The sequence below is a fragment of the Gobio gobio genome (assembly GCF_949357685.1).
Source record: "Gobio gobio genome assembly, chromosome: 1".
NCBI classification, from domain to species: domain Eukaryota; kingdom Metazoa; phylum Chordata; class Actinopteri; order Cypriniformes; family Gobionidae; genus Gobio; species Gobio gobio.
This window is the reverse complement of record NC_137097.1, coordinates 60,409,475-60,424,220: the sequence shown is the minus strand read 5'-3', so window position 1 is coordinate 60,424,220 and position 14,746 is coordinate 60,409,475. Positions and strand designations below refer to the sequence as shown.

Here is a 14,746-nt window from a genome sequence, read left to right as displayed (position 1 = left end):
GTCTTGGAGAGGGTCCGCTGAGAAGGGATCAGTCTACTTCTAGTAGCCCCCTATTGGCCGGCCCGAGTATGGTTTTCAGACATCATGGCACTGCTAGTAGGCCCTCCATGGCAGATCCCTCTGAGGGACCTGCTGTTTCAGGTGAGGGGCACAATATTTCACCCCCAGCCCCAGTTGTGGAAGCTCTGGGTCTGGCCCTTGAGGGGGCCCGGTACCTAGAGGCTGGCCTATCGACAGGTGTAGTCGAGACCATATTTAGCTCAAGGCTCCTTTCACTAGGAGGTTGTACAGCCTAAAGTGGAATGTGTTTTCCACTTGGGGTAGAGAGCATGAGTTGGACCCAGTTAACTGCCTGGTGGCTTCAGTGCTGGAGTTCCTCCAAGATCGCTTCTCTGCTGGGCTTACCCCGTCCAGACTTAAGGTGAACGTGGCTGCCATTACGGCTTTCCAAGCTCCTTTAAGAGATGGGCCTCTGGGGAAGCACCATTTGGTTGTACATTTCCTCCGCGGTACTCGGAGGATGAGGCCTGCGACTTGTTCTTGAGTCTCAACCTGGGATCTGACAGTGGTTCCCGAATGGCTGTTTATGGCTCCCTTCGAAACCGCTTGAGTCGGCCTTTGCTATCTTGCCGACTAGCCTGGAGTTTGCCCCCGGCTGAGTTAAGGTTAGCCTTCATCCTAGACCTGGCTACGTGCCTAAGGTGCCATCCAGTGTGGCACGGTCAGTGGTTCTTCAGGCCTTTCATCCTCTACCACATGTGTTGACGGAAGAAGGGAGACTTTATCTGCTCTGCCCAGTCAGAGCATTGAAAATCTATTTGGAGAAGTCTTCACAGTGGAGAAAGTCAGACCAGTTGTTGGTGTGCTTTGGCTCACCCAAGAAAGGGCTGCCCGCTTCTACTCAGACAATCAGTAACTGGATTGTCCAGGCTATAGCCACGGCCTATAATACATAAGCACAAATGTCAGGGCGTGTCATAATACCTTCAGGGTCCAGAAAACACCTCAGACCCCAGATGGTTTGAGTTGTTTGTGCTGTTTTAACTGAAAACAACTTGCACTGATATATGTCAGCGCTATTGTTTTGTTTTAAGGTGCATAATGTTTTTTTTTTCTAAGGCACTTTTATAAAAAGGTACTTACAGTTGTGGTCAGAATTATTGGCACAGAATTATTGAATAACATTATGAAATAAAGGCTTTCCTCCAAAACACGTTGGCCAAAATTATTGGCACCCCTACAATTTTTTTTTTTTTTTTTTACCATTTCCACCATCAGGACAATAATTAAGAAGTTCCAATCAACTAAAGAGGACGTGGAAGAGGACGTGAATCATCCTAATGCATGGTGAGGAGGAGAGTTTGAGTGGCCAAAGACTCTCCAAGGATCACAGCTGGAGAATTGCAGAGACTAGTTGAGTCTTGGGGTCAGAAAAAAATAAATAAACAACCCCTATGTCACCACATGTTGTTTGGGAGGGTTTCAAGAAAAATCATCCTCACTCATCCTGGACTGGTGTTTGATGTCAGATGAAACACATTTTTTTTTGTCAGCAAACCCACCAGATGGGTTCAGTGCTAATAGGGATAAAAAGTACCCCATGCCCACGATTAAAAATACAGCTGGATCTTTAATGTTGTGGGCCAATTTTTTTTTTGCTGGAGGTCCTGGACATCTTGTTCAGATACATGGCATCATGGATATATATATAATGGGCCGTGGTTGGATCTTCCATCAGGATAATGATCCAAAACAAACATCAAAATCAACACAAAAATGTGTCACTGACCACAAAATTAAGCTTCTGCCATGGCCGTCCCAGTTTTCTGACCTGAAAGCTAGAAAATGAGTGGGCTGAACTGAAGAGAAAAAGCACCAACATGGAGCTGGAAATCTGAAGGATCTGGAGAGATTCTGTGGTCTCTGATCTCTTGTCAGATGTTCTCCAAACTCTTCAGGCATTATAGAACAAGACTCAAAGCTGTTATCTTTGCAAACGGAGGCTGCAAAAAGTATTTAATAAAAGGGTGCCAATAATTATGGCCAACGTGTTTTGGAGAAAAACATTGATTTCATATTGTGATTTCCCCCAACTTACAGTTATTTTACTTCAATGAAAGGTTCAATTTTTTGCCAGAGGCTTTTTTCATAAAACAAGTTTACCAAATAAGGCAGGCTTATTTCAGTTAGTCTGACTCATTGTCAAATGAATTGGTTTCATAAAGCTAGTGTCATATATTAACATAGCTCAAGCTCAGTCACTCCTGCAACATATGCTGGAAAAATAGCCTGATCCAGAGCAGGTGTGTGTGTGTGCGTGTGTGTGTGTGTGTGTGTGTGTGTGTACATGTTTTCTTTTCTTATTGACTGAATGTTTTGTGCCCAATATTTAATTAGATTGTTTTAAAATACATTAACACATATTTCTCTGGTTTTGTGAAACCAAAAACCCATCTCAGGGTAAGTCAACTTAAAGTTCAAGAGTTGGTTGAACCTCCTTGTTGAAACAGGCCCCAGGTAATTCTAATCTTGTGCGAATAGGGCTTTTGTCTGTGAAAACGAGGGGTAAAAATTTAGTTTTCAGTTTCAGAACAGCTGAATTGAGTTCAGTCAACTCTGAGTAGTCTGACTCTGAGTGAAGCACGTGCACTACGACTATGAAAAGCCATGATTGATGGATCTCCGAAATTATGATTCACCATGGCAACAGCACCTGACAAAAAGACATCTGCATACTTCAGAGTCAATATAAGTTTAATTCTTAATCACTGTAATATCAGAGGTGAGAACTGGCAGAACAGTAAATTATTGAAATAAAATTAATTGTCATGGTATCCCACTGGAAAAAAAGAACATGGCTGCAACTAGTGTTGTTTTTGGCGGCCTGTTTTAATTTTAGCTTTAGTCTAGTCTTTGTGTCAAGCTGTCATTTTAGTTTTTATTAAGTTTTAGTCACGTTCATACTCTTTTTAGTCTAGTCAAGTTTTAGTCGACTAAAAGTCTAAGCATTTTAGTCTTATTTTAGTCAGAATTATCCATTACTATTTTCGTCTAGTTTTAGTCGACGAAAACTGATGACATTTTAGTCTAGTTTTAGCCAATGAAAGTTGTATTTTAGTCTCTTTTTAGTAATGCAATTCTATTTAACCCATTCAGTATAGAATAAGCACCTAGTAGTATAAAACAAAAATCTTATTTTTGCCAAACCCAAAATTTATTTAAATAAATACATTGTATTAAATAAATTAATACATTTATGGTAAATTTATTTTACCAATAAAACATGTTAGAAGTACACACACATACATTTAAATAAAATAAATAAAAACATTGAGATGTCTCTTAAGGTTCGTGGTGTTTTTTCCTGTGATTTTGTGGCCACATTTCTCCCCATCTTTTTCCACAACACATTCTGTTTTATTTTCCACTTCAATATAATGAAAGTTTTTCCAAATGTCGTAATAAAAAAATGCATATTTAATTTAATAATAGGAAAATAATATCCTAATTATTATTTAATTATTTAAATCTGTTTAAAATTAGACCCACATTATAGTTAAAGGGTAACTTCAGAGATTTAGCATTAGGCGTTGTATCAGTAGAAACCCGGTAGTATATTTGAATTATGGTACTTTCCCCCCTCATATCCCCTTGAGACGAGAGAATTATGCGTTTTATTTCTGGAAAAAATCCTCCGATGACGTAAATATCGTCATTTTGCGTCATCGGAGGATTTTTTGGCCAGAGGCTAAAGACTACAGCCACTAGATGGAACTAGATTCCCCATGTTATCAACCCGCCCATAGGGGAGAGATCTCACCCACAGAATGTAAGACACAGACAGCCGCACGGACATTCCATAACGGAGCGCGGTGCAGGGTAAAATGAGTGTTTCAACTTTTCAATGAATTCCTCTGATAGTTTAGCTTCCATATGCAATCTATGGAATTATTCTCTAACTGAACGAAATGATTGTATTACTATGAAGATCAAAACAACGGTGTATGGAGTGGCCTCATAGGCCACCGAAGCAAGTGCGTTCTGGGAGTTGTTGTCTTTCATCCACATGAGACAAAAATACATTTTCTGTCTTTTCTCAGTCTAGAAGGCACCACATTCAAAAATAATTTCACATTTCTACTGCATAAATGACCCAGTTTAAATACAAAGCTTACCCTTTAAAATGGTTTTCTGTCTTGTATTTTATCTCAAAATAAAGGATGTAATTTTATTCCACATGGAAATGAGCAGAAATACGTGAATACAGCCTCTCATTCGCTTATGAGGTAAACATAATGCTGATATAATGCATTGTAGTAGATGGTACTGTAGTAGATGGTTGCATAGTTATAATTTTGCACGTAAAAAAGTTCATAAAGTCATTACTGCTGTGCTGTTTGCAAAAGTTGCAGAAGTTGAAGCTTTATTTCTTGCTAATTTAGCCACTGTATCAAATAAATACCTTCAAATAAAAATAAAATAGTTTTCTTCTAAGAGAGTCGAGAAAAAACTTTACTTCCTTTCTGTATGGAATCATGCTCTCTTTCCATGAAATGCAAAAAAACTCCAGTTCTGTTGGTTCGCTTCATTTTCTGGCTGCTGTTTTAAGGGTGTGCTCGTTGTACCACGGAGTTGGCCTATTTTCTTTAATCCTATTTAAGTGCAGAGGAGCAAAAGTGCTGAAAAGAGAGTCAATATTTTCTGTTGCATCATCGAGTTACTCTTGGCTATCTGGGATGCTGAGGAGATGGAACTGATGAGGAAGATTATTTACAAAGCAATCTTTAGTGGCAGTGGTGACAGTCCTGCCATATTTGAAACAAGGGGACGGCTTTGCAGTCTTTGCTAAATTAAGTGAACATGATACTTGATAATGATCTGAGATGTCATCGCTCTGCTGCAGAATTTCCAAATTACATGTGACAATATTAAGTCTAAAGTATGATTTTTTTTGTATTTACTAATTCGGGGAACAGACATGGTCTCTATGCGATAATATCTAGGTGAAAGAGTCTCTATATCTTGGGATTTATCTGACTTCTGTGTTGTGTCTCAGGGCCGCTTGCCCTTATGCTTGCCGCTGGACTTGGTGGGGAAGTTTTCATCGCCAAAGAAGCCAGGTTTAACCCATGGTGGCGTTCCGGGACCACGAGTGTGGACATCGCCCTTCTCCACAGGCTGTGTAAGCCTTGTCCGTCAGAGAAGACTAGAACTTACACGTCCGGGAGGGAAGACACGAATTACCCCGTCAAGAGGTAGCCACTCCACTGGGGGGGGATCTCCATATACCCCTTAGCCACACCACCATCGAAGGTAGTGAGGGCGGAGGCACCACCAGACTGGCTTCGGGCAGAATAAGGTGCCGTCCACGATTTAGTGATCTCCTGATGCACTTCCGGGAAGAATGGAACCAGGGTGGGGCACTGAGAACCAGCACGGGCCGCCCCGAGAAACCATTCAGCGAACCGCAAAGGTTTGGGACAAGGTGGAGGGTTTCACTCGAGCCCGACACTTGCGGCGGCCTGGGAAAGCATAGCTGTGAGCTCTCTGGATCAGATTCGGGCAATGCTACGAAGGACCCGTAGGAAGGACCAGCGCGCTCTCTCGGAAGCTCCACCATCACAAGTGCGGAGGATTGAGGGGCCCGAGGAGGCTGGCTCGTTGGGGAAGCCCTCACTGTGATCCTCAGGTCACCACCAAGGCTATCAACCGAAATAGAAGCTCTCTGCTTTGCAGGAGGTCCACTATATCAGGGTATAGGCGAAGGGACTCCACCCCGTTTGACGTAAACAAGTCTTGACCTAAGCACCGTGATGGTTATGTTCCCGCAGTGGGAACATGAACCATCAACAAACGCTGCCTCAGAATGCCGAACGCCCAGACACGAGAGACAGCGATCGGGACCGTCAACCGGGGACAGATAGTAACCACATTCAGAAACACACAGTTTGAATGACATCTTGAAAAAGATGCAGGGTCAAACGGTGAATGCACTTTTAGAAAGGAAAATTGCTCTTTTAAGTGTTGAAGCACACTGGGGAGATGGCCACAGCTCACAACCGTTCTAATAGTGCAAGCCTGTTGTGAGCACTCAATCTCATTGAAGACGCAACTCTCCGCACCCAGACGAGATCGTGACCACTCTGATAGTGCAAGCCTGTTGTGAGCACTCAATCTCATTGAAGGCGCAACTCTCCACACCCAGAGGAGATTGTGACCACTGCTGTATTGCGCCGTCACACTCGCACCAGACCAGAGCGTCCTCTCCAAAAGGCAGACTCGTTTTTGAGAAGCTCTTCGTAGAAACGAATCCAGGAACAGCAATCGTTCAGCTCCGAAGCAGAAAGCAAAGATGCGGTGCTTCCACTTCCTTATTTATACCCGCGCTGCGGGGAGGAGCGTGGGATGCATGAACCGCATGCCAATGTTTATTGGCTCGTTTCGTTACACTCAAAGTAGATTGGTCTCTGAAAGCGATCCCCAATTCGTCGGTCAGTTCTGACGTACGTCTTACGTGACTGACTGAAAGGTGTAACATCTGGGGGTCTGCCTGGATAGGACCAAAAGGATGAGTCGTTTTGAGGAACATCAGAGATGCTCCTCATCTTCTCTTGCTTAGCTCTGCATATATATTAAGGTCCCTGCTCCAATGGCTCCAACAAGTCTGAGATAGATTGCACCACTGTCGGCTTTATGACCCAGTCAAGGTAGAGCAGATGATGGTCCTGTTAGTGCTTCAATCAGATCCTAATCAGCCCAGACCTCTAACTCTGGCAGAAGGATAATCTTTCTGAAGATTTGATAAGAAAGAATAAGACTTTGTGAGAGCTGATAAAGATTGTGTTGGTTCGTTAGATGAACAGACACGATTTGAATTAATTATTTAAAGTTATTCTGTAGCCTCCTGCTATATATTTGTAGTTAATTGCAATCCATTGTTGTTAAATGTGTATATACACTGACCTAAAGGATTATTAGGAACACCATACTAATACTGTGTTTGACCCCCTTTCGCCTTCAGAACTGCCTTAATTCTAAGTGGCATTGATTCAACAAGATGCTGAAAGCATTCTTTAGAAATGTTGGCCCATATTGATAGGATAGCATCTTGTAGTTGATGGAGATTTGTGGGATGCACATCCAGGGCACGAAGCTCCCGTTCCACCACATCCCAAAGATACTCTATTGGGTTGAGATCTGGTGACTGTGGGGGCCATTTTAGTACAGTGAACTCATTGTCATGTTCAAGAAACCAATTTTAAATGATTCGAGCTTTGGTGACATGGTGCATTATCCTGCTGGAAGTTGCCATCAGAGGATGGGTACATGGTGGTCAGAAAGGGATGGACATGGTCAGAAACAATGCTCAGGTTGGCCATGGCATTTAAACGATGCCCAATTGGCACTAAGGGGCCTGAAGTGTGCCAATAAAACATCCCCCACACCATTTCACCACCACCAGCCTCCACAGTGGTAACAAGGCATGATGGATCCATGTTGTCATTCTGTTTACGTCAAATTCTGACTCTGCCATCTGAATGTCTCAACAGAAATCGAGACTCATCAGACATGGGGCCTCATTTATAAACGTTGCGTACGCACAAATGAAGGCGTACGCCGCTCTATACACAATAATTGGTATTTATAAAAAGCAAACTTGACGGGAAAATGTGCGGTCCTTCACGCAAGCTCTGACCCAAGCGTACGCACAAAAACAGGTGAAATGAGAAATGGCGACACCGTCGGCAGATGGAAGAAACACGTGAAAGTGTGTGAAACTGTAGAACGTTGTGTAAAAGAAATGTCTATACTGCCTCTCATAAATAACATGAAGACTTCACAAAGCAAGTCTTACAATTAACAGCCTACATGAACACCCGTTTGATCGATCTGCAATGTAAAACAAACGAAAATTACAACAGAAATGCAAATTAACACATATTTGCAAAAAGAAAAGTGAAATATGTTCTGCAATAATATTGGCATGTTATGCAATTCATCCTCATAAATAATATGGTAAACAGAACGAAATAATGTAGCCTACAAAACATATTCTCGTCAATGTGTCCGTCTGGCGGAGCAGATATAGATGGAATTAGATAGACAGATAGATAATTAGGGAGATATATAGATAAATAGATAGATAGATTTATTAATTGTCCACTGGGGAAAGTTGTTTTCATAGTAAAAAATATTCATCAGCTACGGAATCATGGTATTCATGCAAATGCCTTTAGTTTGTTTTATTTTTGATAAAATAACATATGACGTATGTCTCAACCATTCAGAAAACTGCAAGACATTACATTTGCACTGAACTATTTCCCATTTCCACGTAGATGATAGGGATAGGGATTAATATGATAGGGATAGGGATTAATAGGGATTCCCCAATAATTGCCCAGTCTCTCATCAAGAGGCTCCGCTCCGGTGTTTCCTCTCCTCCACCCGTGGAGACTCACTCTGATGGAGCGCTAGACACTTTTTTGTCTCGACTTTGATGTCCGACCATTTCTTTTTTATTTCGGCCATGGTCCGAGGTTGTGAGGCTTCAGCATTTACGGCGTCTGCAACCTTTTGCCCCTCAAGTTCCTTTTTGGCATCAGTAGGCCTAATGCCCACACTGTGCCCTCCGAACAAAAATGTTCTCCTCTTTTCAACCTCGCCAACAATAATTTCTACTTCACATTGAGTGAAGTTACGTTTTTTTTTATTTCCTCTCTGTGTTTGCCATGATTTCGCAAATTATGAATATTAACTTGTGGGCGCTTCACAGACTATTTATGGGCAACTATGGGCGTGACATGAAGCCGCAAAAGCTGCGCTACATTTAGAATTGATTGTGATTTATTAAGGGAAAACTGCGTAGGATGTGCGTGCGCACGGTTTTATAAATCCGAATATTTCTGTGCGTACGCACGTCCTATGTTTCATCCGCACGCCACTTCTGACGCAAATCCTACGCAAAGTTTTATAAATGAGGCCCCAGGTAACATTTTTCCAGTCTTCAACTGTCCAATTTCGGTGAGCTCGTGCAAATTGTAGCCTCTTTTTTTCTATTTGTAGTGGAGATGAGTGGAACCCGGTGGGGTCTTCTGCTGTTGTAGCCCATCCGCCTCAAGGTTGTGCGTGTTGTGGCTTCACAAATGCTTTGCTGCATACCTCGGTTGTAACGAGTGGTTATTTCAGTCAAAGTTGCTCTTCTATCAGCTTGAATCAGTCAGCCCATTCTCCTCTGACCTCTAGCACCAACAAAGCATTTTCGCCCACAGGACTGCCACATACTGGATGTTTTTCCCTTTTTACACCATTCTTTGTAAACCCTAGAAATGGTTGTGTGTGAAAATCCCAGTAACTGAGCAGATTGTGAAATACTCAGACCAGCCCGTCTGGCACCAACAACCATGCCATGCTCAAAATTGCTTAAATCACCTTTCTTTCCCATTCTGACATTCAGTTTGGAGTTCAGGAGATTTTCTTGACCAGGAACACACCCCTAAATGCATTGAAGCAACTGCCATGTGATTGGTTGATTAGATAATTGCATTAATGAGAAATTGAACAGGTGTTCCTAATAATCCTTTAGGTGAGTGTATATTGTACAAATACTTAGGCTGGGTATTTCCCTTTTGGGTAATTTAGAGATTTATGATTTGATCTTAACCCTTTGTGATTAATCATAGGTAACTAAATATTAATGCCCATAATTCCCTATTGAGCTAATTTTAAATGTAATTTAATAACATTATGTGGCCAAGTCATTACAAAGGGAACTCTGGGTTTACCGAAGAAAACCTGCTCCTGACCAGGTTAGGTTCACAGAGTAAGTTACTATGGTAACTGACTCCGAGTATACGTTATCTCTCTTTCAGAAACGGGCTTTACTTCTTTTCTCGGCTTTGATTTACCTCCCATTCCGAAACGGGAAACCCAGAGTTGCCCTCATTGCAGGGTTAACATAGTCAGAGTTTTCACTTAACCTCCTTTCTGAAACAGGCCCCTGGGTGGTTTGAAACTTTAGTTTGTGTGGTTAGGTTGGCTTTCTTAGTGGCTCAGTTTGTGTTATAGAATGGGTTTGATTAAAATTACTGTTTTGGTGGTTCTTTATCAGCAGTTGGTTTAGCATTATGAGTTAATTTTTTTGTTTGCTTGCTCTAACATGGTATTATCCTAAAGTAATATGAGTTTTATACTAACGGTTAACTAACCCATTTATATAGTTATCATTTTTGTTATTAAAAGCCATTTAGCCTCTCATGGAGACTTCAGATGCCCCAACACCCGTGATGAGACGACTCGACGCCTGTGAAGAGACGACTCAACGCCAGCGTTGTTATGGCCTAAATTAATACATGATTGATTAACTTATTCTAACATTTTTCTTTAACATTCTCTTTCTAACATTTTTCAATGTACATTTATGAAATGCACTTTCTGTAAAGCTGCTTTGAAACAATGTGTATTGTGAAAAGCGCTATACAAATAAATTTGAATTGAATTGAATTCGCCATGGACGCGCGGATGGATTCTAAACGCGGTAGACGCAATTTTGACGCTCTATTAGCGTTTGGTGTGAACACAGCATAAGCCTAGTTCCAGACTAAAATGCATGTTTGCGTTGTTTTAACTGAAAGGTACTTGCACTGACATATATTATAAAATGTCATTACATATTTTAAAATATGCCATTGTTTGTCTAAAGATTTTTTTTTGTTTGTCTTTTTTCTAAAACATAAATGTCTAAATGTCCTAATTGAACCAATGCCTAATCCTGGCTTAATATGCGTACATAGGGGTGGTTTCCTGGACCAAGATTAAGCCTAGTCCTAGACTAAAATGGCCATTTAAATCAGATTAACAGAAATGTGCTTTCTCTGTCATGGTTTTAAAAAGTCTAAGACTTAGTCTAGCCCAGAATTTAATGGGCTAATTTCCTGGAGGAAGACTAGAGCAACTTCAGGACTAAATTGAGGCTTAAATTAAACGTACCAGGAGGCAGGTTTAACTTCAGATTAATTTAATTTGGAAGACACATGGATTACTTGGACTATGTCAATGATGATCAGCGCTTTCCACCAGCCAGGCAAGTTCTTGCAGACAGAAGTGACCCATTGCAACGTTTTGATGAAAAAAGTTTTCGAGATCATTTCCGCATGCATAAAGTAAATGCATTGGAGATAATTTCACTCCAGAACCCAGGCTTTCATCTGTGACCCAAAGAGGACAGCCTATTCCAGTTTGTCTCCAGGTGCTCATAACTTTAAGGTGATTGGCATGTGCCACCTTTCATCGAGCAACTGGGGATTTCTGTGGTGTCAGTGAACCAACAGTGTGTAAAGTCATTCACAGAGTGTGCAGGGCCATTTGTGAATTACATTTACATTTACGCATTTGGCAGACGCTTTTATCCAAAGCAACTTACATTGCAATCAAGGTACACATTTTTACATTTTGTCAGTTCTTGCTTTCCCTGGGAATCGAACCCATGACCTTGGCGTTGCTAGCGCCATGCTCTACTGTTTGAGCTACAGGAAAGCTGTTAAAAGCACATTACATAAACTTCCCTGATGCTAGAACCCAGACTAACAACAAGGTACCATTCTATGAATATGGAAATTTCCCAGGAGTCATAGGTTGTATAGATGGAACCCATATTCCCATTAAGCGTCCCTCTATTCCAGATGCTGAGGAATACAGGAACCAAAATAACTGGTTTTCCATAAATGTCCAAGGGTCATGCACTCCCCAGTTAGAGTTTTCAAACATTGTTGCACAGTGGAAAGGTGCAACTCATGATTCCCGAATTTTCCTCAACTCATCTCTGTATACTCAATTTGAAAGAAGAGATCATAATGGAATTTTGCTTGGTGACAGTGGGTATGCTCAGAAGGATTTTTACGCCATACTTGCACCCCAAAAACAGCTGAACAACCATATGCGCACAAGGGGTTTAGTCGAGCGCATGTTTGGAAGAGTCCTTTTCAGTGCCTTAGGAAAACATTCAGATTCAAACCAAGTAGATGCTGCACTGTCATCATTGCAACGGCTGTTCTTCACAACTACCTACAAAAGCAGGGATGCACCGATGCCCCAATAGAAGAGGATGACAATCCAGATGTGCCACCATTTACAACAAACCACAGAGAAGGACTTGCATACAGGGATGCTTTTTTATCTTTTTACATTATTTAACTTTCAACCCTCTGTTCAGATCTGATGCATGTAATAATAAAACCAAATATTTGTTAAAAGTGTACAACTTTTTGGTCTGGTATGTTATGTCCAGCCTTTCTTATTAAAACAATATTTATTTCACAGATTCATGTGCTGTTGTGACATTTGAGCCTGTTGCAGCTCTCCCTCCTTCATCTTTATCTCCAGTTCTACTTGTAGTATCTTCATCTTCATTTCATGCTCTTCCTGAAGATACTTCAATTTATGTTCATGAAAATCATTAGCCAACTTTTCATGAACTGTGAGTCTTATCTTCTGGTTACCAGTACTGGCAGACATTGCCACCCTTGCTTCTGAGGATGTGGAGGGTAAGCTGCTTTCTAATTCTTCAGTTCTGTTTTGACCTTCTCCTTGAAACATGAACAGTTCATATATGGTAAAATAAATACAGATTAAATGGGAAAATGTTTCACATCATATGACAGAAGCAAATAGAAATTTGAGAGGAGAGAAACAAAAGCCAAAATCAAATTCAAATACTTAATATAGGTGCATGTGATCCATCATCTGAACTGTCCAGATGGTCATTATCTGGTATGTTCTCCAAAGGTTGCTGATTCTCCAGTATTCCTGTCAGTAACTCATCCTACACATCACAGTCTTTATTTGCAGGTCCTTAAACCTCTCTCTTCGAGCTTCAGCAACAGTTTTTTTTAATTCATTTTTTTTATATTTTTTCCACAACACCTGTATTAAATAACTATTATAAATACAACAGTGATTTTAAAAAGCCATGATAAAACTAATGATTCTTACCTGAAGTTGTTGTATTGTTCTTGTAGATGTGTGTGTTAATTTGCATTAAATTCATTACAAATAGATGTCCAGGCATTCCTTTTCTTTGATTCAACAGCTGATGTGTGCAGTTTATCTTCGATAACAGGATGTCTCAAAACTATTTGCTTTGAAAGACTTTTTTCATGTTCAGAAAAGTTCTTTGATCGCACTCTCTTTTCAACTTCCATTGCCATTTGCTTCTCAGTTGCATACAATTTTAACCTTTTCTTGGTTCATTCCATGTTTTATAGGCAACCTCAATCCAGCTAATCCTGATTTGCACAGGTGGTATTAAATTAATTGAGTGTATTTTAGTTGAGGACTCCATAGTCCAGGTGTTAGTAATATGTACTTAATCTGTGTTTCAGAAAGCCATTTTTTAAAACATGATTAACTATTCTAGATTAAGGCCTACTCCTGTCTTAATTTAATCTTGGTCCGGGAAACCGCCCCTAAAACTTTAGTTCTATGGGATATAACGTAAGCTTGTATGCAGAGTGATAAATTAATTATTGATCTCATTAATTAGTAGATTTCCCCCAATAATGAGTTAACGAGTCATCCAGGTGGCCATCCAAATGGTTTTTCTTTAAAAGACCTGATTGGTTAAAAACATCAGTTTGCACCCCAAACAGTTGGTGGCGGTAATGCACTAAAATCGATGCATTTGGTGGTTCTTTATCAGCAATTGGTATGGTAAGTTTATTAAATTTTTTTGCTTGTTGTGAGATTACTTGTTTTTTTTGTTATGTCAATGTATTTTTTAGTATTCAGCTCTGCAGTTAAAAATGGATCCTTAGATTTCCCCTGGAGTGATGTTGAAGAAAAAGGTTTGTAGACCTTTTTTTGTGTTTTTAATCTAACATGTTCCTGTACTAAAGATTTACATTTATACAAACCTATTTACAATGTCAGTGAAAGTTAGTTTCGTTTTTTTTTTTTTTTTGCTAATGACAAATTGTCATGATCACAGAAAGAGGAAACAAATGCAGGTGCAAATAAACTCAGTTTTTAATGTCAGACAGGACAAAATGGAGACAGACAACACCGCTGGCAGGTGACGCAGGGACCTCGATGATCAACAGGTTGTATCTGTGCTGGTGAAGAGTGACGCGATGGTGATGTGGGTGAAATCCGGCGTGAAACGATGAACAGGAAACAACGAACAGGAATCCCAGAACAAACACCACACGATAATCCAAACGGAACAGGAACAAGGAACTCAGGACACCAGACAGCACACAACATCGACAACGATCTGACAAAGGAGAGGAGAAAACGGTGAGTATAAATGCAAGTGATAATGACTCGCAGCTGGCGCCGATGATAGATGAATGAGCATGATTGCTCCGGCCATGCCCACGGATCCACGCAGCACATACCAACACAACAAACAGAGACACGAGACACAAAAGAAAGCAATGCATTCCTGAACCGTGACAGTACCCTCTCTCCTAGGAACGCCTCCTGGCGTTCCCAGCCTCCCTTACCTGTCGATTGTAATCATCAATAAGGGAGTGATCCAGAATGTCTCTCGTAGGGACCCAACTTCTCTCCTCCGGACCGTAACCTTCCCAGTCCACCAAGTACTGGACTCCGCGTCCCCTCCGCCTAGAGTCCAGAATACGATTTACCGAAAACGTAGGTTCCCCATCTACGAGACGCGGCGGGGGAGGAACCGGAACCGGCGGGTTAATTGCTGATCGAAACACAGGCTTAATCTTAGATACATGAA

At 41.0% G+C, this 14,746-nt stretch overlaps 1 pseudogene across 1 annotated transcript; it reads left to right on the top strand.

The window, feature by feature from the left end:
* The first annotated feature begins 11,033 nt into the window (after positions 1 to 11,033).
* Positions 11,034 to 12,192, top strand: LOC307122746 (putative nuclease HARBI1; annotated as a pseudogene). Its single transcript has 2 exons — positions 11,034 to 11,366; positions 11,532 to 12,192. The product of its transcript is annotated as a putative nuclease HARBI1 (transcript).
* The last annotated feature ends 2,554 nt before the right edge of the window (positions 12,193 to 14,746 follow it).